The 27,562-nt window shown below is 40.6% G+C and overlaps 1 pseudogene; it reads right to left on the bottom strand.

Moving 5' to 3' along the window:
• LOC122121674 overlaps window positions 1-23,121 on the bottom strand; it is a 305,155-nt pseudogene extending 282,034 nt beyond the window's left edge.
• Between the last annotated feature and the right edge of the window lie 4,441 nt (window positions 23,122-27,562).

Below are 27,562 nucleotides of genomic sequence, written 5' to 3'. Positions count from 1 at the left end.
AAGCCCAAAGAAACATAGGTCCCATGGTTTCCCTTATTATCAATGACTAGTATATGTCTGAGACAAGCAGAAATGTTCAGAGGAGTTGATGTTAGGCAAACTGAACCCCAAGATAAGGACTCACATATATTTTTTTTCTTGCTATTGTTTTTAACATATTTATAAGATGATTTCTTTGTGGCTTTTTATGTCCCTCCTCCTCGGTATAACCCCTATTTTCACTGTATTTTATGTTGCTATAATTTGTGGAGGGGAAGGGTAAAAACAAATTGTTTAAACAGGGATACGGGTGGACCCATTGCAACAATGAGATGTACAAGATGTTGTGTCGAAAAACGAACTTTACAACTCTGGCGTGGTATGGGGAGAGAGATTGGAAGGGATGGTAAGGGGAAACAAAGGAGGAGGCAACAATGCTTGATAAGAAATGTACTCATGTGGGCTGGGAAAGTGGATCAGTGGAACAGTGCTTGCCTTGCATGCATGAGGCCCTGGGTTTGATTCCTCAGAACCACAGAAGCAGAAAAAACAAGCTGGAAGTGATGCTGTGGCTCAAGTGGTAGAGTTCTAGCCTTGAGGTGAAGAGCTGAGGGACAGTGCCCAGGCCCAGAGTTCAGGCCCACGACCGGACCCCCCCCCCCCAAAAAAAAGAAATGTACTCATTACCTTGGTCATGTAATTGTAACCCTTCTGTACCATATTTTCAAAATTAAAAAAAAAATCTGGTTTTAAAGTCTATGAGGAAAATCAATACCAGGATTTCAATAGGATTTATACATATACATTGTTTTATAACTGGAATTTCAATTTTTGCCTGGAATGATAATAATGTCAAATTAAATTATGTCTCTATTTCAGAGGTCCATGCTGATTTCACCAGCAACCCTGCTCAGAGGAAGGGTGCCGTGATGATGTGTAAACTCATTTTTAAACATGAGTTGAACAGAAACTCAATTTGTTAAAACACAGCCACCCACAAAGCTTTGTAGAAATGACCTGTCAGGATAGACCTCCCCAGTCCACAAAGCTGCAGTATCATGAACTACAAAAATCCAGCGGCAGTGTGGCTAGTGGTAGGAGATCATGATGGACCTAAAGAGGAAAATGTGTACAGTTTTGTTAAGTATACATACGGTTTTGTTTGCTAGCCATGAGGCTTGAACATAGGGCCTGGGCATTGTCTCTGAGACTCCTTGTGCTGAAAGCTAGTATTATACCAAGTAAGTCCCAACACCACTTCCAGCTTTTTCTGATTAGTTTATTGGAGATGAATCTCATGGACTTCCTTGTCTCGGCTGACTTCAAACTGAAATCCTCAGATTTCAGCCCCCTGAGTAGCTAGGATTACAGGCATGAACCAGCAGGCTCTGGGTTTTTATATGTATCTTTTAAAACTTGAAATTAAAGCCCAACGGGGCGCTGGTGGCTCACGCCTGTAATCCTAGCTACTCAGGAGGCTGAGATCTGAGGATCGCGGTTCAAAGCCAGCCCGGGCAGGAGAGACTGTGAGACTCCTATCTCCAATAAACCACCAGAAAACAGGAAGTGGCACTGTAGCTCAAGTGGTAGAGCGCTCGCCTTGAGCTGAAGAGCTGAGGGACAGCGCCCAGGCCCAGAGTTCAAGCCCCACGACTGACAAAAAAAAAAAAAAAAAAGAAATTAAAGCCCATAAAAAGGTGTACATTAAAAGGTGTACAATGCAGTATACTAAATTTGTATTTGTTCCCACTGGATCATCTGTGAACTGAGTTAAAAGCTGTCTTAGATATGAAAGGGAAGGAAAGATTTTCCACAAAGTTAGTTTTTGAAGACATTATTATTCAATAGAATTCCTTCTGAGAAGACACTTGACAAGATCAGATGTTAAGTCAAACCCTCATGGAAGGGTGTAGGAATTGTCTAGGAAAACCAGGCAACAAGATATGAATTAGGAAGTAGTGTGCTTCCTTCCTCAGCTTACTCAGCTTTATTATCTGATTAAGGGAATGAGTGGGAAGAGGTCAAGTTCTAGGGCCAGTTTATTGGCTTGTTTTGTTCTCTCTCCAAATCCTATATCAGAGTGCTGAGTAATAGCCTTTTCCTTTGGAAAGTCCCCACATTATCTCACTCTATCATGAGAAGAGACCTCACTTCTGTGGAGATGAGCTTGCTCTTGGGTCCTTCAGACAGATAGTATGCAGACATCAAAAGTCCAATACTATAAAGGGAACCCAAGATACTCAGTTTTATCAATGATATAAAGGCCATTTCATGGCAATGAATCTGCAAACTGGCTATCATCAAGTCCAATAGTGGAAATAGCAGCCCTGGACAATTGACGATGTAACATGTTAGTTGATCTCCATTCTCTCTTCCATTCTGAATATTTACGACAATGAAGATCTTTGCCTCAAAAAGTTTAAGGAATTTGAGTCATGATACCACAGAAACAAGCAAAAAATCTGTACATAGAAAGTTTGTTTTATGTAATGTCCCTCATAGGCATATGAAGTTAATTTAAATTGAGTAAGTGAAAGGTTAAGTGAAACTGCTTTAAATAATTATTTTTTTGATTCTCCCATATTCCATTAAGAAAAATTATCGCTGATAAAAATACATTTACTCAAAGCAGCAGCAATGAAGGTTTCACAAAAGCACAATGTTTCTGTTTCCTATAATATCAGCTGAGCCTTCTGTGGGATCCAGGAGAAGACATGGCTTTGGGAGGCTGGGAGAAGAAATAGGAGTCAGGATCTGATGAAAACAAGCATCTAAAATCACCTAAAAGTGCAAGAGATGAGGTTTCTACTTAAATAGTTGTATCTATCTTTTCTCTTTCTCTAATCCCAGTACTACAAGCCTCAGCCACTGTCAAGATTAGAGACTGGACACATGAGGAGGAAGCAGACTGGAGAGAAGTAAAATTGGTAAGAAAAGCTCTAAGATGCACAGGAGAGGACTCAGGTGGTCTCACAGAAGATGTACAAAGTCACCACAAAAGACAATGGTTTGTGTGTGTGTGTGTGTGTGTGTGTGTGTGTGTGTGTGTGTGTGTGTGTGTGTAAAAAGTGAGGCTTAAAGTTATGCAACATATCCTGAACTATGATTTAGCAATGAGCGGTATCCAGACATTGATATGAGGTGCTGATAGTCTAGAGCAGAATTATGTCCACTGATGAAGGTTTATAATTTCAAAGAAGGCAGTGCCTTCTAGCGCCACAAAACTCCAATTAGAGAACCCAGAATAATAATGGGATTATAACATTGTAAACCATAGGTATGTTATTCTGGGGAATAACAGAGATGGGGAGGACGGAGATCCAAGGCTAGTCTAGGCAAAGTGTTAGCAAGCAGACCTTATCTCCACAAATACTTCTGGCTAGGTAGTTTATTCCTGAAATCCCAGCTCTGTGGGAGGTATATGTGAGGGAAGAGCAAAGCCCAAAAATTACTTAAAATACTTAAAGCAAGAAGCGGGCAGGAGAGTGGTAGACTGCATGCCTAGCATGTATGAGGTTTTGAGTCCAATCAAACGATAGTACTATCAAAACAACCCAACAGATGTAGGATGAGCTCGTTAGCTGGATTCAGATACTAAGGCAAAGAAGCCATTAACATATGGCTTCTTTCCTCTCTATTAGAAATATTTAGAATTCAGGGAAGCATAGGAGAAGTGTACAGCATAAGTACCATGCAGCTGTACATTATCTATACAGCACTCTTAGCCAACATGCCTGATCACTTGCTGGGTTTCAGTTATTGGCCTCTGATAAGCAGTCATTTATGTCAGAAAGAGCAGATGAGTTAATTGAGTCAATTGAGTTAAATCACTGACATTGAAGCCTATGCAGGGCTGTGATCTTCAGTGCTAGTACTTGGAAAACTAACCCCAACCCTGATGCAAACACATTGGCTCTGCAAACCTGATTGCATCTGCCATCTTGGTCTATGAAGTAAGTTAAGTCTAGGCCACAATAGAAGACGCTGCCCAGTGCACTGAGATACACCTGCTGTCATCGGCAGTGACTGTTTTCAGGGCACTCTGGACTTTTTTTTATCACCTGGAACTCACCATAAGTTCCAATGATAAGGACCACTTTGGGTATAGAGTACTATAAGCATTTTGCTAGTAGACAACCAAACTACAGAAAACTCATGCTCAGCCTGATGTGCTTTGCTTTGCATAGAATAAAAATAAACAGTCTGTACATTTCTTATTTTCTGGAAGGAGAGACATATGTGCTGGGGACAAAGTACACTGTAACTATGAAACAAGAGGAATACCATAGGAAAAGAAAGACCCCTCTGTACGGTATTTTCACAATAATAATAATAAGAAGAAGAAAGCCTTTGTTTCTCTGGAGGTTACAAGCAATGGGTATTTCTGCAGTTTTAACAGCAGGGGGCACTTTTAACTACTTTACAAGTGAGTCCAGTAAGTCTGTTTGTTGTTGTTTTTGTTATTGTTGTTGCTGATTTAACTTAGGATAGAAACCTAAGTGAGATGGCACAAAATCATCTTAAATGATCTTGGAAACATTAAAAAAAACCTCACAAGTGAACAGATTAGTCTAAAAATGTACCAAAAATCAAGCCCTGAACTGCTTGGTCTGGGTGAGTGTAGCTAACACACAGACCTTCCGTAGGTAGCTTTGTCTGGAGCAACCTACTAAAGCTGTGTACAAAGGAAAAGAACCAACACTAGAACTTAAAATTTGGAAATGCCCTGTGCAAGTTGAGATGTATGCAATTCTAGAGGCTTTCTAGCATTGGGGGCTTTTGAACAACAATCTCTTCAACAACAATCTCCCTGACCTTTGCAAGCTGCCTTTTCAGGTACTAGTCAATATGCATGCATAGAAAGCCCCCTTGCTGTGTGCTCTGCAACAACGCTAAGACCACCAGTGTTGTAGGATGATGGGGAAACTCCTCATAGGACAGAATGTGGCCATTGTTATGTTCAGCAAATAATTAACTTGTCAAGCTGGGCACCAGTGCCCATGACTGTAAACCTAGCTACTCAGGAGGCAGAGATCTGAGTATGCCAGTTAAAAATTCGCCTGGGCAAGAAGGGTCTTGAGACACTTATCTCCAAGAAACCACCAGAAAACTGGAAGTGGCACTGTGGCTCAAGTTATAGAGAGCTAGACTTGAGCTGAAGAATGGAAAGACAGCTCCTAGGCCTAGAGTTCAAGTCCCAAGACTGACAAAATAAAGAAAGAAAACAGGAAAAGAAAGAAGGAAGGAAGGAAGGAAGGAAAGAAGAAAGTAAGAAAGAAAGAAAAAAAGAAAGAGAAAGAGAGAAAAAAGAAAGAAAGAAAGGAAGGGAGGAAGGAAGGAAGAAAGAAAGGAAGGAAGGAAATTGAAAGGAAAATACTTGTCACGATGAAAGCTATGGCATAGCTCGAGCCACTGCTGATAACGACATCCTGACCTGGGAGATGGCTCAAAGACAGAGGCACTGTTAGCTTCTCCTGGTAAGAGTCAAAGCTCCCACTGGAGCCCATACCACTAGAATGGAGCAGATGCCCAGCACATGCCTGCAGCCCTAAGTCAGTGTGGCCAGAGTGATTAGCAGCCAAGCTACCAAGTCCCCTTTAATTCCTGCCTCCTGGGCACATTGTGGGCCAGCTCAGTAGGAGGTTTCAGAAGAGCATAAAGAGCCATGAAGCAAAGCAGTCATATAGAAATCCAAAGCACATGACTCCCACCTCTGGGTTTACAGAGTTCTTCTCAGATTATTTTGTGTATAACAAGATGTGGGTGAATCGTCTTGCTTCCTGAAAAATATCTCTGTATAGGTAGGCACTCTTTGCCTCACACTGAAAGGCAACCACTTGTCCAAAGGCTGGTCTCATCTGTGGCCAATAAATTTCCTTTTCCCAGCCATCTGTCCTTTAACAGACATCTGTAGGTTGGCTGATAGCACATCCATGAATGGAGATGTACCTGAGAAGGGTTTGAAATCATAGTGGTCCATGATGTCCTATCACCATTTCTGTCCCACTGTCATTTCAGAATTAGACCAGAAGCTGGTTGCAATCACAGCACATATCAACACAAGACTGTCAATACCAGAACCTTGTCAAAGTCTACTTCAAAGATACCTTTCAGTTTCAATCTATGTCTGACAGAATGCCCACCCCCTACTTTTTTGGTCTAGGATATGTACAGCTATAAACTGGGAGACTTTTAGAGAATGAGATTAGAGAGAATGGGTCTCCTGGACAGGATATTCTATAGGTATGACAAGTTGGAAGGAAAAAAGAACAGCATAAGGAAATACCATTAACAAGGCCAAAGTGGTCAAAAGACACCTCTCCAATGCAAGAAAGTCCTTCTGACAAACCTGTTCTTGTTGGGCCATGGCCTGGTATGGTGGTGCCACTTTACACTCTGGTCCCATTAGAGTAACATACATGTCATGGCTTCTTCCTCCCATGGCCTAGGCTGACTACCAGAGGTCCATCCCCTGTTTCTACCTCTGCTTTCTAAAAGGGTACACACATCAAGGGGCTCTTTCCTTTCCCCCTACAAACATTCTACCTGTGTTCCCTCAGGACGTAACTTCTCAATGCCAATCTGGGTGCTGTTTTTCTATGAGTCCTAATGTATCCTCTCCTGAGCGTAACATTACTTGCCTTTCCTCTCTTTCGTGCTGGGGACTGAACTGAAAGTCTTGTGCATGCCAGGCATGTACTCTACCACTGAGCTGTATCTTCACCTCTGAACTTTGCTTATTATGCTTGTCAAGAACTCTATTAAGTATTTGATACAATTACTAAGGTACGTGAAAATAAGGGAGATGCTGCACTTTGCAATTGGACAAAAAAATCACCTATCTATAGGAATTAATTCAACATTAGCTTGTGTGGCAATGAATGCAAAGCTCTGGCTAGGAGAAAACAAAAGCCATTCCTGAGAAATTCATGGTGATCTACTGGTAAAATTATCAACAGGAGTTTTCTAAGATGTGAGGCATGAGTCATTAATTATGAACCATAACTACTTCTTCAAAATTGTAAAGAAATAAGCCAAAGCCACCAGAAAAGACTCATAAATGGGTACTTAAGAGAAAACAAAAATGTTCTTAGTCAAACACTGGTAGATAGGCTGGGTGGTGCCTCCATCACAGCTTGCCCTCAATCCTTAACCCACTGAGGGATGAAAGTGCCTTGGCCATGCTTGCTTTCAGTTCTGACCCAGCAGCCTTAGAAGATTTGGGGTCATCCGACCTGGTCAGTTCTAGGACTAGAGACCCTGAGGTGTCAACACTTACTCCTTAGGACTCCCACAATGGAAACTATTTGCACTTTGATCTGCCCTGGGGCAAGGACAGAAAACAACCTGTTTCTAGTCACAGATCACCCTCTGGGACAGTTTACTTTCTAATGAGTGAGGCCAGCTTGGCTTAAAGATCTCTATCCCATCCCTTCCCACCCTACCCCAACCTCATGCCTGGTAAAGGAAAGCTTATGGAACTTACCATCTCCCAACTTTACTAGCAGCGAGGGACTTCCACCTCATCCAGTAGTACCTTTTCCTTAGAGCTTTCTATAAGTTGCAGTATTCCCATAGGTCCTGTTTCTGAAGAAAAAGGGACTCTTACAGGTTATTGGTGGCCATGGAAGAATGCTTGGCACAGACAACCTGCCGGGAGCCTCACTGAGGGAAGAGTGAAAGATTCTGGCAAAAAGTGACTGATTTGGCTTCCAGTGAAAACAAAAGTCTTCAATCTCTTCCTGGCCACTGTAGGTTCTAAGCAATTGAGATTTCTGTCTCACTCATGTAAAGTAAACATACCCAACAGGCTAGATCCATCCATCCCTTATGTCCTTACAACACCCTGTGGGCCTCAGACAGCTTTCACTGCTGGAAAAATGAACATGAGTATGGGTCATTGGGAGAGGCCATGTCTCCCCTCCTCTGTTTGACTTGGAAGTACTGTGTCAAGCAGTTCTTGATACACTATGGGACTGGTCAGCTTCTCAGCCTCTCATTCCCTCAAACAGCTGGAGTCACTTCTGTACTTAAAGTTGCCAGATGCCTTGAGAAACTATCCTGGCAACCAAGAACTTGCACTCATCCTTTGAGTGCTGCTTCATTGCCAACTGAACTCTAAACACAGGGATCAGTGTTCCTGATATTGTTTCTGGAGAATGTGATTGAAATCCTTCTGATGAATAATGAGACAAAAACCTGTGGCTGTCTGAAGGAGAAGTAGCATCTGGATCTAGTTTTCTTTCTCTTCAAACTGCTTTTTGCTACTGGCATACTTTTGGGAGATTGAAAACTATAAAAGTGGGCCAAGGAGAAAAAACAACAACATTGGCTCTTGTCATCCTCCTCTTCAAAATAGCAGAAACACCATGAATTTAGTACTCGTCTTGAGCACCAGTCCTATATTGCTAAGATTAAATCCTCCTGGCCAAATTTATATTTCAAATACACTGAAAGAATAAAAAGGATTCTAAAGAAGAATAAGGGCTCAGGGTATAAAATGTATACTTCTTGGGGTTCCGTGAAGATGGCGGAGGAGAAGTTGGAATCTGAACAAGCTCTCCCATAGAAAGCAGTTTTAGAGTTCCAGTGAACAGTCCTAAGCCAGAGAATCACACCAAGTGTGCCATCACAGGACAGAGAGTTAGACAAGAAAGGGAAAGCCAAGGCAAGAAGACACATCTGAGCGCTTGCCAGCAGCCACCGCGGCGGCGGCGGCGGCAGGGTCTCGGCGGAGACCGCAGCTGGGGCCATACCTGAGCGCTCACACAGAGAGTCCAGGAGGAAGGAGCCAGACACAGCGGGCGAGCAGATTCTATCCAACACCAGCAAGAACTGACAAGGAGCGGACATCTTCATCCTGCAGTTTGCAGACCAGAGACGACCCAGGATCCAAAACTCGGCGTGAGTAGAAGCCCGATGTCCTCACTCCTTCTCAGGGAGCAGAGGAGGGAAGGTCACCCCTCCCCCCCCAGCACTGGTGATCTCCATCTTGGATACCGACAAAGCTCTGAGGAGCTGCCAGCTCCAACTCAGGCCTTGGAATAAAACGAGTCATTTAGCAGGTCACAAGAACTTAACGACGAAGTGACCTGCCAGACTCAGCTCCATCCAGGGAAAAGTCACCCAGCTCAGACGCCAGCCATTGGAGTGGCTCTCCTCACTGGGTAACCAGAGCCAGAGGCTGCCCCTCCCTCTAGCATCCTCAACAATCAATTGAAAAACAGAAACCCTGAGAATGGCTCCAGGCTGGGCGCTGTGAGTTTTTTTCACAAAATAGCCACAGGGAAAAAGCTACTGATTGTTGAAAGGCCTCAACTCTACCCAGAACCTAGCCTCACCACTGCATCCCCCTCTTTTGTGATTCTCAAAGCAGATCACCCTCCCATTAAACTAATCTGGGAGCGGGATCTCAAAATCTTGGGTAAAGCAGAGCATTTTTCTGCCTGTTCGAACAAACTGACTTAAGAAACCAATCAAGCCACAGGACCTCAAGCTGACCAGACACTCCAACAAGAGGCTGGTTACAGACAAAAGGGAGATACAGGATTCCTCACACCTTTCCCAAAAAAAAAAAAAAAATCAAAGAACTTTTTTTTTTCTTCTTCTTCTTTTCTTTTCTTTTCTTTTTTTTTTTTTTGGTACCTTATATATATAAAAAATTGTTTTTCCTTTTCTAAAAATTTTATTAATCTTTAATTTTTGCCTTTTTTGAAAAAATAATTGTTTTCCAGTTACGATTTTTCCTCTTATAATTTTTATTTTAGGAATACGTGAATGTGCGTTTTCCTTTCTTTTCTTGTCTTCTTTCTATTTTTCTTTCTTTCTTAACTCTCTTTTTGTTTTTTGTCTAGCTCTACTGAACTTCTGATCTTGTTTTCTCCCTTTCTTATCCTTTCCACCTTTTCCTCTCTTTTGATCTTTATGTGACTTAACTCTTGTCCTGCACATCCTCAGATAAACCCGTAGTTAACTAGTAGACCCTATCCCACATTGTGTACACACTTAATCCACAAATTTATTATCAATTCAAAACCTCTGAGACTTAAATTCCTTAATAGCAGTACTACCTCTTTATACCTAGATAATATTTTAAGCATTTTTTTAAGTTTTTCACTTCTCCTCTATGTCCCTTCCCATCTCTTAATATACTCACATTCCTCTCTAAATAGATGGTCTTTTATACTCCATAATAATATTAACTTTTACGTTTCTATTTTTTTCTGGTCTCTTTTCATTTCCCTTTCCCTTTCTTCTTTCTCTCTCTCTCTCTACTTGCATCCTACCCAACCTATTTCCTGCATTGGGATTAGGACACTGTTAACTCTCCCTGTGCCTCCCCACACCAATCTATTTCTATTTTTTACGCACATCTCTCCCTAACCATAATAATTTCTGGTTTTCCAAATTCTTCTCTGTGGTTCGAAGCCCATTAACATATAGTTGTTTGATGTTGAATAGATGTATCTGTTGAACTAGATTGTATCTGTAGACTATTGACTGTACAAATGCAAACTTTGATTGGTGGTTGCCTTAAAATAGTGTTCTAGCACAAAACTGGTGCTATTTTCATCTCAAATGGGCAGAGTAAGCCGTGAAAACACAAGAAAAATGGCAAATCCGGATATCTCAATTCCAATCTTGATAATCAGGGGTCAGAACAGATAATGAATAATCCAGAGGAGAGTTCCCAAATAGCTCTACAAACACTGCTGGCAAACATGATAAATGAGAAGTTTGACAACTTACAAATGACTCTGTATGAGCGTGAAAGAGAGAGAGAGGAGGCATCCCAAAAGCTTGTACAGGAATATCATAAGCGTGAGGAAGCTCCTCTAAAACTGATACAGGATTTGCATGAACAACTTGAGAATACTCAAAGAGAAAGGGAGGAACGGCATGAGCAGGCTGAGAACACTCAAAGAGAACTGCAGGAATCCCACGAACGGGAGGAGAGAGAACTACAGGAATCCCACGAACGGGAGGAAGCTAATCAAAGAGTAATATAAAAATTGAGAGACCAGGTAGAGAATACACAAAGATCACTAAAGGCATTCATGGAATCCATTAACAAAGAGCTGAAGGATGTCAGGGAGACCACAAAAGGAATGCTGAATGGAACCCAACAGAAGGAATGGGAGTCCAAAGAAACAATAACCAATCAACTAAGTGATTTGAGAACAAACACTGACCACCAAATTAAGGAAGTAAAGAAATTCATACAAGACCTAAAACAGAGCTTCAACAAAGAACTTGAAGCCATCAAAGCTGACCAATAAGAAGGTAAAGAGATAAAAAACAAAGTAGAGAGTCTTGACAGCAGGTTAGACCATGCAGAAGATCGAATCTCAGGGATTGAAGACAGTCTAGATATTATAGAGAAAGAACATACAACCATCCAAGACAAGTCCAAGAAATATGATAGATCTATCCAACACCTGGAAGACACCATCAGAAGGCCTAATCTAAGGATAATGGGTGTAGAGGAACACCTAGAAACAGAAGTTAATGGTCTAGGAAATTTGTTTAACAGGATCCTAGCAGAGCACTTCCCAAACATACAAAAAGATAGGCCTATCCAGATACAAGAAGCTTTTAGAACCCCAAATAGACCAGACCAGAATAGGACATCCCACCGTCACATTATAATCCACACAGGATCAACTCAGACCAAGGAAAAGATCCTTAAAGCTGTCAAGGAGAAAAGGGTAATCACCTATAAAGGAAAACCAATTAGAATCACCTCAGATTTCTCAGCAGAGACAATCAAAGCAAGAAGAGCCTGGAATGATGTATGCTATGCCCTAAAAACAAACAACTATCAACCAAGAATACTGTACCCAGCTAAAGTCTCCTTCATAACTGAAGGCCAAATAAAAACCTTCCATAGCAAAGAAAAATTGAAACAATACATCTCCACCAAACCAGCCCTACAAAAGATTCTTAAAGATGTCCTACACATAGAAAACCAACAAGACCGCAATAAAGGCCAAGAAACTGCACCCAAATTGACAATCCAAGAACCATTGGAAGAACCCAGTTTCCCAGCCCCAAACAAGGTGGATAACATGGCAGGAACTCCCAAATAACTCTCAGTCCTATCTCTTAACATTAACGGACTGAACTCTCCAATTAAGCGACATAGACTGTCTAGTTGGATTAAAAAGCAAGACCCTTCTATCTGCTGCCTGCAGGAGTCACATCTTGCCCGTAAAAACAAACACATTTTCAATGTTAAAGGCTGGAACAAAATCTACCAAGCAAACGGCCACCATAAACAGGCAGGAGTTGCAATCCTAATATCAGATAAAATAGACTTCAAATGAAAATTCGTGAGAAGAGATAAGGTTGCTACATACTAATTAAAGGATCTCTCCTTCAGGAGGATATTACAATTCTAAATATCTATTCGCCAAACAATGGAGCACCCAAATTTATCAAAGAAACACTACTTTCCCTCAAATCCCATATAGATCCAAAGACATTAATTGTTGGGGATTTTAACACACCACTCTCCCCACTCAATAGATCAATTCGGCAAAAACTCAACAGAGAGACCGCAGATCTAAACAGCTGCATAGATCAACTAGACTTAACAGACATCTACCGAACATTTCACCCAGCAGCATCAGAATACACATTTTTCTCAGCAGCACATGGAACGTTTTCTAAAATAGACCACATTTTAGGCCACAAAGCAAACTTGTCTAAATTCAGAAACATTGAAGTTATACCTTGCATCCTCTCTGACCACAAGGGAATAAAATTAGAACTCAACAACAAAAGCCACCAAAGAAAGTCCGGCATCACATGGAGGCGGACCAACACACTGCTGAATCAAGAGTGGGTCATGGAAGAGATTAGAAAGGAAATTAAAATGTTCATGCTATTCAACAAAAATGAACACACAAATACCAGCTCCTCTGGGACACAGCAAAAGCAGTACTCAGAGGCAAGTTTATAGCTCTGAGCTCCTACATCAACAAATTGGAGAGATCTGAAACTAACAATTTAATGACACATCTAAACGTCCTTGAAAAAGAGCAGCAAGATAAACCCCAATCCAGTAGATGGAAAGAAATAATCAAAATTAAATCAGAATTAAATGAATTTGAATCCAAATAAACTACAGAAAGAATCAACAAAACAAAGAGTTGGTTTTTCGAAAAACTTAACAAAATTGACAGACCCTTAGCAAATCTTAGCAGAAAAAGAAGAGAACACACCCAAATTAATAAACTCAGAGATGAGAATGGAAACATCACCACGGAAACAACCAAGATTCAGAACATTATAAGGGAATACTTCTCAAAACTTTATGCTAATAAGTTTGAGAACTTGACAGAAATGGACCTTTTCCTAGCAAATATTGACATGCCAAAACTAAACCAAGATGAGTTAAACCAGCTTAACAGGCCCATATCAAGCACTGAAATAGAAACAGCAATAAGAGACCTCCCAGCTAAGAAAAGTCCAGGACCAGATGGTTTTACAGCGGAATTTTACAAGGCCTTCAAAGCAGAGCTCACACCAATTCTCCTCCAACTCTTCAATGAAATTGAAAAAGAAAGCTCACTACCGAACACATTCTATGAAGCCATCATAACCCTCATCCCAAAACCAGGCAGAGACTCATCAAAGAAAGAGAACTATAGACCCATTTCTTTGATGAATATTGATGCAAAACTTCTCAACCAAATCTTGGCCAATCAACTTCAACAATTCATCCCAAAAATCATACACCATGATCAAACAGGATTCATTTCAGGGACGCAAAGCTAGTTCAATATACGCAAATCAATTAATATTATTCATCACATCAACAGGAGCAAGGATAAGAACCACATGGTTATCTCAATAGATGCAGAAAAAGCATTCGACAAGATCCAACACCCCTTTATGATGAAGGTTTTGGAAAAATTAGGAATCCATGGAACATTCCTCAATACGATAAAGGCTGTATATGACAAACCTACAGCCAGCATTATACTCAATGGTGAAAAACTAAAGCCATTTCCTCTTAACTCAGGAACAAGACAAGGATGCCCACTCTCTCCACTTCTCTTCAATCTAGTATTAGAATGCCTAACTACAGCAATAAGACAAGATGCAGACATAAAGGGGATCCAAATAGGGAAAGAAGAAATAAAACTCTCCCTCTTTGCAGATGACATGATCTTGTATTTAAAGAACCCCCTAGACTCCACTCCCAAATTACTCAAGCTGATTCAAAACTTTGGCAAAATAGCAGGTTATATTAAACCCCAAAAATCAATGGCTTTTCTGTATGCCAACAATGAGAAAAGTGGGGCTGAATTTAGGAAAGCAACTCCATTTGCAATAGCCCCACAAAAAATAAAATACCTAGGAATTAACTTAACCAAAGAAGTGAAGGACCTCTATGATGAAAACTTAAAAATCTTGAAAAAGGAAATCATCACAGAACTAAAAAAATGGCAAAGCCTCCCATGCTCCTGGATTGGAAAGATTAACATCGTGAAAATGGCAATACTTCCCAAAGCTATCTACAAATTCAACGCAATACCTATCAAAATTCCAACCTCATTCTTCAAGGAAATAGAAGAGGCAATCCAAAAATTCATATGGAACAATAAAAGACCCCGAATAGCAAAAACGCTCCTCATCGGAAAGAACACTGCTGGAGGAATATCAATACCAAATTCAAACTCTACTATAAAACCATAGTAATAAAAACAGCTTGCTATTGGCATAAGAACAGAACTCAGGACCAATGGAATAGAATTGAAAACCCAGAAATGAACCTACAGACCTATAGCCATCTAATCTTCGATAAGGGAGCTAAAACAATAGAATGGAAGAAAGACAGCCTCTTCAGTAAATGGTGCTGGCAAAATGGGTTAACTACTTGTAGAAAACTAAAGCTAGGGAGTTCCGGGAAGATGGTGGAGGAGAAGCTGGAATCTGAACAAGCTCTCGCATAAAAAGCAGTTTTAGAGTTCCAGTGAACAGTCCTAAGCCAGAGAATCACACCAAGTGTGCCATCACAAGACAGAGAGTTAGACAAGAGAGGGGAAGCCAAGACAAGGAGACACATCTGAGCGCCTGCCAGCAGCCGCCGCGGCGGCGGCAGGGTTGCAGCGGCGACCGCAGCAGCGGCCATACCTGAGCGCTCACACAGAGAGTCCGGGACGAAGGAGCCAGACGCAGCGGGCGAGAGGATTCTACTCAACACCAGCAAGAACCGACAAGGAGCGGACAACTTCATCCTGCACTTTGCAGACCAGAGACGACCCAGGATCCAAGACGGCGTGAGTAGAAGCCCGACTTCCTCACTCCTTCTCAGGGAGCAGAGGAGGGAAGGCCACCCCTCCCCCCCCAGCTCCGGTGATCTCCATCTTGGATACCGACAATGCTCGGAGGAGCTGCTAGCTCCAACTCAGGCCTTGGAATAAAATGAGTCATTTAACAGGTCACAAGAACTTAACGGCGAAGTGACCTGCCAGACTCAGCTCCATCCAGGGAAAAGTCACCCAGCTCAGGCACCAGGGACTGGAGTGGCTTTCCTCACTGGGTAACCAGAGCCAGAGGCTGCCCCTCCCTCTAGCAGCCTCCACAATCAATTGAAAAACAGAAACCCTGAGAATGGCTCCAGGGTGGGCTCTGTGAATTTTTCACAAAATAGCCCCAGGGAAAAGCTACTGATTGTTGAAAGGCCTCAACTCTACCAGAACCTAGCCTCATCACCCCTCTTTTGTGATTCTCAAAGCAGATCACCCTCCCATTAAACTAATCTGGGAGGGGGATATCAAAATCTTGGGTAAAGCAGAGCATTTTTCTGCCTGTTCGAACAAGCTGACTTAAGAAACCAATCAAGCCACAGGACCTCAAGCTGACCAGAGACTCCAACAAGAGGCTGGTTACAGACAAAACGGAGATACAGGATTCTTCCCACCCCTCCCAAAAAAATAAAAAAAAAAAATCAAAGAACTTTTTTTTCTTCTTTTCTTTCTTCTTCTTCTTTTTTTTTTTTTGGTACCTTATATATATAAAAAATTTTTTTCCTTTTCTAAAACTTTTATTAATCTTTAATTTTTGCCTTTTTTGAAAAAATAATTGTTTTCCAGTAACTTTTTTTCCCTCTTATAATTTTTATTTTAGGAATACGTGAATGTACGTTTTCCTTTCTTTTCTTGTCTTCTTTCTCTTTTTCTTTCTTTCTTAATTATCTTTTTGTTTTTTGTCTAGCTCTACTGAACTTCTGATCTTTTTTTTTCTCCCTTTCTTATCCTTTTCACCTTTTCCTTTCTTTTGTTCTTCTGTATGTGACTTAACTCTTGTCCTGCACATCCTGATAAACCCATAGTTAACTAGTAGACCCTATCCCCCATTGTGTGCACACTTAATCCACAAATTTATTACTCAATCCAAAACCTCTGAGACTTAAATTCCTTAATAGCAGTACTACCTCTTTATACCTATATAATATTTTAAGCATTTTTTAAGTTTTTCACATCTCCTCTATCTCCCTCCTGTTTTCTCATTATATTCATATTCCTCTCTAAATAGATGGTCTTTCAATCTCCATAACTATATTAATTTTTACGTTTCTAATTTTTTTTTCTGGTCTCTTTTCATTTCCCTTTACATTTCTTCTTTTTCTCTCCCTCTCTACTTGCATCCTACCCAACCTATTTCCTGCATTGAGATTAGGGCATAGTTAACTCTCCCTGTGCCTCCCCACACCAATCTATTCCTAATTTTTACCCACATCTCTCCCTAACCCTAAAAATTTCTGGTTTTCCAAATTCTTCTCTGCGGTTCGAAGCCCATTAACATATACTTGTTTGATGTTGAATAGATGTATCTGTTGAACTAGATTGTATCTGTAGACTATTGACTGTATAAATGCAAACGTTGGTTGATGGTTGCCTTAAGATAGTGTTCTAGCACAAAACTGGTGCTATCTTCATCTCAAATGGGCAGAGTAAGCCGAAAAAACACAAGAAAAATGGCAAATCCGGGTATCTCAATTCCCAATCTTGATAATCAGGGGTCAGATCAGATAATGAACAATCCAGAGGAGAGTTCCCAAATAACTCTACAAACACTGGTGGCAAATATGATAAATGAGAATTTTGACAACTTACAAAGGACTCTGTATGAGCGTGATAGGGAGAGAGAGGAGGCATCCCAAAAGTTTATACAGGAATATCATAAGAGTGAGGAAGCTACTCAAAAAATGATACAGGATTTGCGTGAACAACTTGAGAATACTCAAAGAGAAAGGGAGGAATGGCGTGAGCCGGCTGAGAACACTCAAAGAGAACTGCAGGAATCCCACGAACAGGAGGAAAGAGAACTGCAGGAATCCCACAAACGGGAGGAAGCTAATCAAAGAGTAATTCAGGAATTGAGAGACCAGGTAGGGAACACACAAAGATCAGTAAAGGCATTCATGGAATCCATTAACAAAGAGCTGAAGGAAGTCAGGGAGACCACAAAGGGAATGCTGAATGGAAGCCAACAGAAGGAATGGGAGTCCAAAGAAACCATAACCAATCAACTAAGTGATTTGAGGACAAACACTGAACACCAAATTAAGGAAGTAAAGAAAATCATACAAGACCTAAAACAGAGCTTCAACAAAGAACTTGAAGCCATCAAAGCTGACCAATTAGAAGGAAAAGAGATAAAAAACAAAGTAGAGAGTCTTGACAGCAGGTTAGACCATGCAGAAGATCGAATCTCAGGGATTGAAGACAGCCTAGATATTATAGAGAAAGAACATACAACCATCCAAGACAAGTCCAAGAAGTATGATAGATCTATCCAACACCTAGAAGACACCATCAGAAGGCATAATCTAAGGATAATGGGTGTAGAGGAGCACCTAGAAACAGAAGTTAATGGTCTAGGAAATTTGTTTAACAGGATCCTAGCAGAGCACTTCCCAAACACACAAAAAGATAGGCCTATTCAGATACAAGAAGCTTTTAGAACCCCAAATAGACCAGACCAGAATAGGACATCCCACCGTCACATTATAATCCACACAGGATCAACTCAGACCAAGGAAAAGATCCTTAAAGCTGTCAAGGAGAAAAGGTTAATCACCTATAAAGGGAAACCAATTAGAATCACCTCAGATTTCTCAGCAGAGACAATCAAAGCAAGAAGAGCCTGGAATGATGTATGCTATGCCCTAAAAACAAACAACTATCAACCAAGAATACTGTACCCAGCTAAACTCTCCTTCATAACTGAAGGCCCAATAAAAACCTTCCATAGCAAAGAAAAATTGAAACAATACATCTCCACCAAACCAGCCCTACAAAAGATTCTTAAAGATGTCCTACACATAGAAAACCAACAAGACCGCAACAAAGGCCAAGAAACTGCACCCAAACTGAGAATCCAAGAACCATAGGAAGAACCTAGTTTTCGCAGCCCCCAAGAAGGTGGATAACATGGCAGGAACTCCCAAATACCTCTCAGTCCTATCTCTTAATGTTAACGGACTGAACTCTCCAATTAAGCGACATAGACTGTCTAGTTGGATTAAAAAACAAGACCCTTCTATCTGCTGCCTGCAGGAGTCACATCTTGCCCGTAAAAACAAACACATTTTCAATGTTAAAGGCTGGAACAAAATCTACCAAGCAAACGGCCCCCATAAACAGGCGGGAGTTGCAATCTTAATATCAGATAAAATAGACTTCAAATTAAAATAGAAGAGGCAATCCAAAAATTCATATGGAACAATAAAAGACCCCGAATAGCAAAAACGCTCCTGAATGGAAAGAACACTGCTGGAGGAATATCAATACCAAGCTTCAAACTCTACTATAAAGCCATAGTAATCAAAACAGCTTGGTATTGGCATAAGAACAGACCTCAGGACCAATGGAATAGAATTGAAAACCCAGAAATGAACCCACAGACCTATAGCCATCTAATCTTCGATATGGGAGCTAAAACAATAGAATGGAAGAAAGACAACCTCTTCAGTAAATGGTGTTGGCAAAATTGGTTAACCACATGTAGAAAACTTAAGCTAGATCTTTATATATCACCCTGCACCAGGATCAACTCCAAATGGATCAAAGACCTTGAACTCAAAGCAGACACTCTGAAAACATTACAGGATGGAATAGGAGAAACCCTGGGTCTCCTTGCCTCAGGCCGAAATTTTCTGAATAGAGACCCGGAAACACAACCAATCAAAGAAAGGTTGGACAAATGGGATTGCATAAAGTTGCAGAGCTTCTGTAGGGCAAATGACATAGCTAGCAAGATCAATAGAAAGCCCACGGATTGGGAGAAGATCTTTACTAGCCATACAACGGACAAGGGTCTCATATCTAAAATATACTTGGAACTCAAAAAATTAAACCCCCCAACAACAATTCCTCAAAGAAACAACTGCCCAATAAATAAGTGGGCGAAAGACTTAAAGAGATACTTCTCTGAAGAAGAAAGAAGGATGGCCACTGGACACATGAAGAAATGTTCAACATCCCTAGCCATAAAAGAAATGCAAATCAAAACAACATTGAGATATCACCTCACTCCAGTTAGAACGGCAAAAATCAAGAACTCTAACAACAACAGATGCTGGAGGGGATGTGGACAGAAAGGAACCTTACTTCATTGTTGGTGGGAATGTAAACTTGTTCAATCACTTTGGAAAGCAGTATGGAGGTTCCTCAAAAGACTTCACATAGAACTCCCCTATGACCTAGCAATCCCACTTTTGGGCATTTATCCAAATGTTTACAAACAAGACCACACTAAAGCTACCAGCACAACAATGTTTATTGCAGCATTATTTACCATAGCTAAAATATGGAACCAACCCAGATGCCCCTCAGTAGATGAATGGATCAAGAAAATGTGGTATATATACACAATGGAATTCTATGCCTCCATCAGAAAGAATGACATTGCCCCATTTGTTAGGAAATGGAAAAACTTCGAAAAAATTATATTAAGTGAAGTAAGCCAGGCCCAAAGAAACATAGGTCCCATGGTTTCCCTTATTTGCAATATCTAGTATATGTATGAGCCAAGCGGAAAAGGTCAGATAATGTGATGTCAGGAAAATGAACCCTTAGATATGTATTTTAATGTTTTTTTTCTTTCATGCATGTGTTTCTGACGCACTTATAAGATTATCTCTTTGTTGCTTTGTATGTCCCTCCCCCACAGTATAACCCCTGCTTTCACTATATTTGATGTCAGTATAACTTGTGGAGATGGGGAAAAACCAGTTGTTTAAGGATACAGGTGGACCAGTTGCAACAATGAGAAGTACAAGTTGTCATGTCCAAAACGAGCTTTACAACGTTGGTGTGTGGGGGGGATAGGGGGGAAGGAGAAGGATTGGGACTGGGGGGGAGGGGGGAGGCTGGGAAGGGATATGAAGGGTATACCAAAGGAGGAGGCTGCAATGCTTGGTAAGCGATGCCCCAATCAATCTATCGTCTGATGTGATGCTACCTCCAAAACTCCTACAACTTCACAAATGGTTTTGTGGCTCACGCATAGTAAATATAAAAACAAAATTTCCAGATATGTTAAAACAAGCAGAATTAATGAATTAAACTAAGCTAGAAGGAGTTATCCCAGAAGCTCAGAGAGTTCTAAAAATAGGAACCCCTGATAATAAAAGGAAAAGAAAGATTCCCCCAACAGTTATGATTAAGTTTAGTCCAGCTTACATTATAGGGGATAGATGGTGGTTTCTCACAAAATATAAAGTTAGTGACATCACATTTCCTGAACCGACTGATGAACCATTGCCTTATACAGGAGCTGATAAAGATGTAAGGAGATAGATTAATGTAAAGGTATTTTGGAACTCATTAGATTTTGTGCAAAGATTAGGTAGATCTAGACCATTATTGTGTTTATTATTAAAACGACAATAAGATAGTTTAAATTAATAATTAGAAATTTATTTGAACAAATATTGGGATTAAAATTATAGAAAACGGAGAATGTGTGACTCAACCTGGAAGTGGTTTTTAGGATAGTTTCAAAGGGACTTAAAAATATATGAAAAAAATAAAAAGAGTACAATATAAGTACAACCCTGTCTTAGGTTTGTTAATTAGTAAACATAAAAAGGCTGAATAGATGACGCATTCTATTTACCTATATGCTTGACTTGTTTCACATCACTTAGCTTAAACAGTTGGTGGGATAGTCATCAATTTTCATGTAATCCATCAATGCTTTGCTTTTCTTAAAAATTGATTACGTGCTTAAATAAACAAAAAAATTTATGTCACAATCTCACACTGTATAAAAATGTTAATTCTCCTCAATAAAGATACACTCAGATTCAACTCTTTTGAGTCTGTGTCTGTTTGTCACTTCATAGACTCCTTGCCCACCTATACCGAGATCTTTGTCCCACCGGTCCCAGTGCTCCGGCCGAGCTGGTCTTTCGCAAGTTGGTACTGGAGATGTGGCTTAAGTGGTAGAACATTAGCCTTTAGCAAAAGAAGCTCATGGTCACTGCCCAGGCCTTGAGCTTAGAAGGACGACTAGCACACAACAAAATGGAATTGAATGGTATTTAAATTATATTTTATCAATTGTTTTAGAATACATATTTAGGCAGTCTCATTTTTAATGATGTAAAACAGGCTCATGCCTGTAATTCTCACTACTCAGGAGGCTGAGGTCGGAGGATCACAGTTCAAAGCCAGCCAGGGCAGGAAAAGACGGTGAGACACTATCTCCAATAAACCACCAGAAAACCAGAAGTGGAGCTGTGGCTTAAGTGGTAGAGCTGCTTGTCTTGAGTTGAAAAGATGAGGGAAAATGCCTATGCCCAGAGTTGAAGCCCCATGACCAAAAAAAAAAAAAAAAAAAAAATCCAGGTGTGGCTAGTCAGCAAGTATAGGTAGGGGGAATTCAGTAAAAGGCTTTCCTGAGGAAATTCACAAGAGTATACTCAAAAATTAAAACAAGATATATGGTGGAGTGGCTCAGGTGGATCCAGCACTTGGCTTACAAGATCGAGGCCCCAAATTCGAACTACAATACCACCCTAAGAAAGGCAGGAACTCCTACCTTGTCATTAGTATTCCCCGGGGACCTATTCTGCCACGGTATTGGAAGCCAGAGGGAGACACTCACCAGCTGCCTCATTGTAATACACCTCGACTCTCTGCAGCTGTACGCTACTTTCTCCATAGTAGTTGCCAGGGCCGTCAATGTTGTGCTCATCGCTTAGATTTCCCAAAACTGAGATGGAAATAGAAGTGTATTATGGCATAGAATGTTAGCTGTCCAAACAATGGATTTTAAAATAACTATAAGAAACCCAAGTCCTGTTGACACAAATATTTTTGTAAAAAAAATTAGATTTTCTAAATTTAAAAAAGCACAAAAATTGATGGTATTTTAGTTTTGTTAATCTCTTTGCTATCTGGCTGAATAGACACCATCTAGGTTCTCCTATGAGTATTCCATCTTATGGGATACCATATTCTGTTTGGATTCTATGATGAGAACCTGGCCTTACATGGACATGAAATTGCCAAAGCAGTAACTTGAAGACTCAGCTAGAAGGGTCTCCAGAACCACAAGGGTCCTCAGAGCATACACCGACAACCACTGATTTAGAAAACACCCAACTTAAGGGAGCATGAAAACTCAGAGAAATTTGCATTAAGGTGGAAGAACTGTTCTCAATTATCAGTTACTCATCAGTTGACAAAAACGGAATCCTCTGTATCTGTCAGCTCAAAGACACTGCACTCCTTTCATTCAAACCTGACCAAAAATGCATTAGTCTATTCCCAGGAAAGTAAGTACAATGACTTGAGTCTAAGGTAAGACTAAGACATGCAAGGGATTTGAAACCACCCCAGCCTTGCTTAAAAAAACACACCCATCTGGGCCACACAAATTAGGGAAATTGGGGAAGCTATCTGGGGGACTTGATTTCCAGGAAGTTAGGGACTACTATGAAGCCCCACCTACCTCAGCCTAGACATGACCACCACCACCTCCACCCTACAACACCATCCTCTTCCTCCTCATCCTCCTAAATTTGAGACTAGGATCCTAGGCCAGTGCCATGCTCCCCTTTGCGCCAATCTGGCTGCCACAGTGGCCTGCCTGTATGTACACGATCTCCCTCATGGTGTAGGGCTGCAGAGCAGTTGGATGTGTGTCTTCAGCATTGGTGCACACAGAGGCAAACAGGTAGGGCTGGGGAGCAGGAATCTAACACAGCCAACTCAGATCCCCATTTAAAACTCTGGTTGTTACAGGGGCAGAGGCGGTGGGGTGGACTTGGTAGGCAGAGCCAGCAGGTGCTCCAACTCAGTCTCACTACTGCTGGGTAATCAGAGAAAGCTACCAGTTGCCACTTAGCTTTGGCATCCAGCTGTCAGCCTCAAATCAATTAGCACAGTTGCCACTCTATTTGGAACCTCTTGTCACACTGCCACCCACCTCCCCACCCTGACTCACAAAAGAAGCTGAACCCTGGGATCCAGGAAGCAAGAGAAGGGGCTTCCTCTACACAAGGTACTTGTTCCAGAAGCCTACATTCAATTTTTTATTGGAGGCCATAGAACTGAAGGGGCACTTTCAGCTGTGATCCCAAGAGCAAGCACAAACTGTTGGATTCCGTGACTGATCCACTTTCCATTCTGGGAAGAGTCAGGGGTTTAGGGCCTTGCCTTCATACTCAGGTTTTCTTTTCTTTTCTCTTAAAAGTAGCTTGCTTTATTACTTAAGCCATAGGTCTACTACAGTCTACTTTTTGTTTCATTTGGCTTCTGCTCCGAGCGTGAGAACTCAGCTCCTGTTCTGTGTGTGTGTGTGTGTGTGTGTGTGTGTGTGTGTGTTGGCCGGAGTTAGGCAGGTTGGTGTTAGGGCTTGAAATTAAGGCCTGGTGACTCTTTCTGAGATGTTTACTATTATTGAGATTAGGTGATTACCTAAATTTCTCTTATTTCAGAATATTGTAGAATAGTGATATTTAGTTGAAGTCACAAACATATTTTAACCTTCACAATGCAAATTGTCATTATCATGGTCGATAAAGTTTGTGAATTCTATAAGCTTTGACAATTCAATTCTATAAGCTTTGATAATACAATAATTTCTTCCAGGTGATATTTACATTTCTTTCCTTTTACTGTAAGATGTTCTGTCTTTCACACTCATTCTTCTCCTCTCTTTCTGAGGTTTTATTGATTTACTTATTTAACTGAAGGGTAGATGGCTCTACTACTTGAGCCACAGCTAAACTTCTGCCTTTTTTTAAGTGGTTAATATGAGGCAAGAATCCCATGGGTAGTCCAGGGCAGTACAGAGAGGCTTGAAATCTGAGGAACATAGTTCAAAGTCAGCCTGGGAAGGAAAGTCAATGAGACTTTTATCTCCAGTCAACCTAATAGGCGGAAGATAGTAGCCATGAGCAAAACGCTTCAAGTTTAAGTCCCTCTATTGAACACACTGAAGAAAGTTTCATGGACTTTTCTGACCAGGATGGATTTGAACCATGATCTACAGATTTCAGTGTCCTTAGAATTCATAATAATAAGTGTGAGTCAACATTTACAAATCTGTAATTACCTCTTCTTTCACTTTTTCAGTTATTTATTATTTCTCTCTTTCTTTTTGGTATTTGTTCTTAGGTGCTAGTTCTTATGCTGTTTTTTTTTTTTCTTTCTCTTGAAACTACCATTCTCTACAACTTTGACCACAGGTGAACTACAGGCTGTTTTTCTTTTTTGTAGCTCTCTTTCTAGGGCTTAAACTCAGGTCACAGTGACTGAGTTTTATTTTTTTAAATTGAGTGGTGGTTGTTATGTCTTGAAATTAAGTCACGATGACTTTCCTTGAGGTTTATTTATTTTTACATTAATAGAAGCTGGTTTCACTACTTGAGCCACAGCTCAACTTTTGCATTTTTTGTGGTTAATAGGAGATTAGAATATCAAGAGCAAGTCAAGAGCATTACAGAGAGGACTGAAACCTGAGAATCATGGCTCAATGCCAGTCTTGGGCAGGAAAGTCAATGAGACAATTATCTCTAATAACCATCAAGAGGTAGGAAGAAGTAGACCTCTAGCCATGAGCAAAACATAGCAAGTTCAAGACCCCATACTGAACACAGTAAAATATGTCTCCTGTACTTTCCTACCTGTGCTGGCTTTGAACCACAATCCTCAGATTTCAGTAATCTGAGCAGGTAGAATTACAATTTTGATTTAGAAAGCCTTAATATGTTCCTTTTTGCACCTTTTCATTTATTTGGTTGTCCCTTCCCACTTTTTCAAAGTTCATGTCCTTTATTATTAGGTCCTACCCATTTATGCTTAGCATTTATTAAATTAATCATTTTACTGATTTTGTCAGTTGTGGGGCTTGAACTCAGTGCCTAGGCACTGTCCGTCAGGGACACAGCAGGCATACTGCTACTTTCAGACACAGTGCCACTTCTACTTACTTGGAAAAAACAGTCACCAGGGGACTTTTTAGACTAGGCTGGCTTCCAAATGTGACTCACAGATCTAAGCTTCCTGAGTAGCAAGTATTATAGACATGAGCCAGAGGCACCTGGCTTGTTTTTTTTTTTTTTTTTACATCAATACTACCAGGCTCTACATTTAGGCCACACTACTTCACTGTCGATGAGATTTTTGGCCTTTTGTTTTTTGCTCAAAGCTAGCAGGAACAAAAACTCAACTCCTGAAGGGTTTTTTTTTTGGCAGTGGGGAGGCTTGGATTCAAGGCCTAGTGACTCTCGCTGAGGGTTGTTTTGTTTTGGGTATTTTGTTTTTCATTTCAAAGCTAGCAGGCTCTACTGGTTGAGCCTCAGCTCAACTTCCGCCTCTATTTTTCTTTTAGTGGTTAATAGCAGATAAGAGTCCCATGGGAACCAAAGCACTGCACAGTATCCTAAAATCTAAGGATTACAGTTTGAAGCCAGCCTGAGCTGGAAAGTCCATCAGTCTCATCTCCAATGAACCACATGAGACAGGAAGTAGTATTTTTAAACTTGAGTAAAAACCCTTAACTTCAAGCCCATGTCTAGCACACTCAAAAAGAAGTTAGTTGGACTTTCCTGCCCAGGCTGGATTTGAACTCTGATCTTTACATTTCAGCTTGTATTAAAGGTATGAGTCTATATTTAAAAAAAAGTAATTGGCCCTTTTTTCTTCACATACATTTATTCATTTGTTTGTTCCCTGTCTTGTTTTTAGGGCCTCACCAATCTTGCTGAAGGGTAGCATGCTCTAAAACTTTAGTAACAGTTGCAATTTGGTTCATTGTTTGGCTTTGGTGGTTTGTAGGAGGTAAGTATAGACACTCCCACAGGGTCCTGAATTATACTGATTATGATTCAATGTCAGGGGACAAGGAACATTCATGAGACTCTTATCTCAAATTAACCTCCAAAAGATTGGAAATGGTCAAACAAAAACTTGTACTTCATATCACAGAAAGGAACACACACACACTCATACACGCGCACGCACATTCACACACACACACACACACACACACACACACACACACACACACGCAATGGGATTTCCTCTCGTGGCTGGCTTGGAATAGGAATGCTCAATTTCAGTGTTTTGAGTAGCTAGAATTACAAGTGTGAGCCACCAGTTTCTTGTTAATTTTATCATTTTTAAGACTCTTTGTGCTCTCTTCCACTTTTTAAAAAAATTATTGTGGTTGTCTTAGTGCTAGATCTGTTTTTCACTTAGCTTTATTTTTTACTTTTTTTCTTAGCTTTTTCTTAGCTTTTTTATGTTCAATTTTGCTGCTCTACCACTTCAACAACAGTTCCAATTCTTTTTGCTGATTAGTTGGAGATAAGAGGCTCATTGACTTCCTGCCCAAGCTGGCTGTGAACCACAGTCCTCAGATTTGAGGATACTGTGTAGTGCCCTTGGCTTGCTGTGGGACACTTCTGTCCTATTTACCACCAAAAAATAAAGAAAACCTGCTAGCCTTGAATTAAAAAAATACTTGGACGTCTAATTCTGGTACTAATAAATTGTACACACTGCTTGATCTATTCAAAAAAAACAAAACAAAAAACCAAAAACAACTTATGCGCAGTGACGAGGTAATAAGGATTCCTGACTGATAACCTGAACTCATTTCCCAAAGCCTTCTTTAGATATATATGGTCATTTGTGTCAGCTGAGGAGAGATTAAAGAACAAGGCTTTACAGGCCAGTTGCTCATGACTTGGAAATCAAGATCCATTGGCAAAGCTTTTCAGAGAATGACTAAAAACTCACTCTTCACAATTCCAAAAGGTTTTTTCCTCTGTGCAAAGGAAAGAGAGATGAGAAGGAAGAAATATGGGAAACTAAGAACCCTCAAACAAGGTAAGTTATGTTAACTTTATTAGATAAAGTAAAACATAGTTGTACAGTGTGCAATCCAGACAAGGACATGTCACTTCTGTGTGGATCCAAGTGAATTTAGTTAATTAATCGATGGTAAGGAGTAAAACCCACTATTGTATTTACAGAAAGGAGGTACATGGCAGGCAAGTCAGTTCACTAACCTCAAGGATTTTGAACACAAAGGAGTGAAAGTG

This window comes from Dipodomys spectabilis, unplaced genomic scaffold, assembly GCF_019054845.1.
Source record: "Dipodomys spectabilis isolate Male_0828 unplaced genomic scaffold, ASM1905484v1 ptg000193l, whole genome shotgun sequence".
In the NCBI taxonomy this organism is placed as follows: domain Eukaryota; kingdom Metazoa; phylum Chordata; class Mammalia; order Rodentia; family Heteromyidae; genus Dipodomys; species Dipodomys spectabilis.
Note: the sequence above shows the minus strand (reverse complement) of the source record. Positions and strands in the feature narration are given on the sequence as shown.